Source organism: Pipra filicauda, unplaced genomic scaffold, assembly GCF_003945595.2.
Source record: "Pipra filicauda isolate LSUMZ 115617 unplaced genomic scaffold, ASM394559v2 scaffold349_size1355687_pilon, whole genome shotgun sequence".
NCBI lineage: Eukaryota > Metazoa > Chordata > Aves > Passeriformes > Pipridae > Pipra > Pipra filicauda.
Genome location: NW_024104475.1, coordinates 1347609 through 1351216, shown reverse-complemented (window position 1 = coordinate 1351216; position 3608 = coordinate 1347609).

Here is a 3608-nt window from a genome sequence, read left to right as displayed (position 1 = left end):
TTCAATCGTCCCTTTGCTTGAACTCTGTAATGGACACTATATCCCTGTGCCAAATACCACTGTGGGAACAAAGAGCACAAGACTTTGCAAATGCCAATAACACAAGTAAAGACTCATGAAGATAATCATAGTATCTCAGTGCTTGAGGGAGGTACCACTTCATAAGTAGCACAAACCCAGTCTTGTCTTTTCCCTCTTTTATGGTAATACTATATGTGTACTACTATACACACTATAATTATGTAAGAATGTAGAAGTTTTTTCATCTTTCTATTTCTTCTATTTGGGCAAGAATCTATCACAAAGCAGCAGGTCCTGTATGTAATCAAAAATGAACTGAGAGAGAGGGTTGTTCTGCCATGTTGGGAAAGAAATAGTAGTCTCACAGTACAGTTTTTAGCCAGTTTCTTTTGAAGCATTAGAGATCCTACAATGATGCAAATCTAGTTACTCTACTGACCATAAACAATGGGATAATTAATGGAATGCTTCAGCTTTGAAATTGAATCCTTATGATCTAAGAATTATGAGTTGCATTGTAATCACTCTTTGAACTATTTGATGTATTTGGATATAATTATCACCCCATAAGTCATGGAACATGTCATTACTGAATTGTCACATAACTACAGAAAGTTTGCTCAGGGATAGATGTTTTATAAAACTGAGTGAAACAAAATATTTATTTTCATTTTCTTATGTACGTTTATTGTTTGGAATTTTCTTCATCAAAGTATTTAGGGGTTCTAAGGCAAAGTTTAAGTGCACTTGGAAAGGATATTTATTTGCAGGTTACATGAAAAAGCACTTACAGCAATTGCTTCGCTTCTTTCTGGACAAAGCAAAGGAAAAGCACGTGATAAGGCATGAGATTTTTGTATGTGCAAATGCCTCCGGATTCTAACTATTCTCTCTTGCAACCAAGTAAAACCAGGGAAGCTTTCTCATTAAAACACCAGGGTTTTTCCACCATTCTTGCTCAGAGAAAAGGCTTAAAGGAAAATGCAAATATAGGGGTTGATGTAACATATCCCCTTAAAGAGCTCTGTGCACTACCAGGTGATATAAATCATTCAGTGTTAATGAGCTTCAGATCAGGCATGTAGACATAAATTTCAATACTTATCACTACCTTAATTGTATATTCATTTTGATAATACACACCTTACCCCAGGGGTGAGGTAGCTAAGGCTGAATTTATTCTTGAATTGCTTTACTCATAAGCTGATGGATAGGTAAAGCATTCCTCATGTAGGTGCAGTTAACCTAGCATTGTTCTACCGTAGAAACACATCCTTTCCTAAAACAAGAAGACACACAGTTTGCTGGTATAGCTGTCTGAAGTTTAGGAATTTTTGTCAGCTGAGCTATGCCAAACAGAGATCAAACCAATACACATGTGGCAAAAGTCTGAGGGAGAAAACAGCTTAGGAACAGTGCAATATGGTTCCTCTGCTGAGAATGATGAATATCACTCACTTCCTGGGAAGAGGAATGAAATGTATAGACATTATGTCGGGTCATTTCCTGTTCCATTTCCATATCCTGTGCCTCTCCCAAATGACTAGCTCAGTGTAATAATATAAATGTATTGTATTTTATCTGATATTTTCTCTACTGCTCTCAACCACCTCCCTGTCTTGTATTCTTTCATCTGCATGACTCATCTTCTTTCCTTTAAGAAAGCAAGCATGTCAGGGCATTTGGAATATAGTAGAAAGTAAGAACCTGGTGAATTTCCAGGCATTTTGTTGGGGAAAAAAACCCAAACAATTGTTGGTTAAAAGGGAAAATTCTGAAAGTTCTGGGTAAAGCATTCTCTATTCCTCAAATGGAATAAGAATTGACACTTTTGGAAACTCAAGAAAATTAGCTTTGCAATGCCAGTATTAATTTTCTAGTGGGATTTCAGATACATTTTCTGCAAAAATTTGTATTGATGCAATTAACTACCTAGGAACTTCAGTCACAGTTCAGAGCATACTGTGAGGCTCATAGAGACAAATAGAAAAATATTTTGTGACCTAAGGAACTTACAGTCTGAATGGAAAATCATGCATCAGACAGTTGAAAACAGAGGAGAATAGAAGGTAATTAGTGATCAGGTTGGTCACTAGTCAAAACAGATATAAGGAAACCTGTCTTGTGAGGGGAAAGTGAAAAGAACTAGGCTTATTTTACCTATCAAAGTCAAAGCTGAGTGTAGTATTCAAAGATACATTTTGGAGATGGGTAAATATCAAGGAAAAAGAAGAGCTATTGAAATATAAGAATAGTTCAAAACAAAGCACACACAATTTCCTCCTAAACAAAGATAGCCAGAAGAAGATTTGTATCTCTTGGATCTGCAAAAATGACCTTCCAGCATGAGAAGTGAGAGGAAAGAAATGCAATTGTTTCAAGATGGAGCATGATGCATTTACAGAAGGATAGGGAGGATCCCAGAGTTAAGATCTACAACTTGGCACATGAAACTGGCTCTTCAACTTGCGGATATCTGCAAGAGGGTTTGGAGGAAAACTTGATTGCCGTTTGATGATCTTGTCTGTTTGCACTCCATTTGCATTGTCCTTAATTAGCTCTGTGTTTCAGAGCCTCTGCCAGGTAGGCAAGAATGTTCTCTTTCCCCCGCTTCAATGCAAAATATGGCTTCTGGGAAAGATGGGGTTTTACTTTCTTTTCATATGTCACTGATCAATGGGAAGTCCTTGAGATACTTAAGATAATTTTAGTTTATGTTCCTTAACCATGTCCTCAAGGCTAAATCCAGTCATAATATTTCAGGATTTGCACTGTATTATCTCTTAAAACACTAATGGGTCAGGATTTGGATTTTGATTACCTTCCTCTGTTCTATTTTCACCCAACAAACCCCCTGCCTATGGCAGGGACCGCAGATACTGCACTTCCCCCTCATTTACCTGGTCCTTTCCTTTGGAACAGGCTAGTTTTTGGCAGTCTTTTATGAATACTTCTAATAATGTTCCAAAGGTTTCTGTGTGCGGGTTTGTTTGTTTATGTTTTGTTGTTGTTTTGTTTTATTTTGGACTTTTTTTGGTGGTTTCTGATCTATGAGATCATGTAGTGTAGAGCTCTCTGGACTCTGCATTAAATGTGAAATACTTGACTGTCTGCAATTGCAAAGGATTTAGCTTTTTAGGATCTGAAAAAAAAGAAAGTGAGGTAACTCTGTGGATGCTTCTTGTTGTCATAGGGGAAGGGAGGACAGGAGAAGGGCATGAAAATGCTTGTCTAAAATACCTGTACATGAATGCTGTAGGCTGACTTCCCAGGGGCAAAGTTTTGGTAATTAGAAAGCCTGCAACCTTGTCTTTCCAGGGCATTACCTTCAGCAGTCTGCAAGTACAAGGGAATCAGCTTTTGTGAGGTGGAGGTCTCTGTCGAAGGGGAATGACTGGGGAAAGGGGTGTGGAGCAGTGTATCTTCAAAGAGCATGCCATGGGGCAGGGCAAGAAGCCATCCTTGGAGAGATTTGCTGTGAGAAGAAGAATAAAGCAGTCATAGGGAAAATCTGGATTTTTGCTCCCAGAGCTTAGAAGATCAAAGGTACCCGTGGCTGATCACAAAGAGAGTTCAGACTAGCAGCT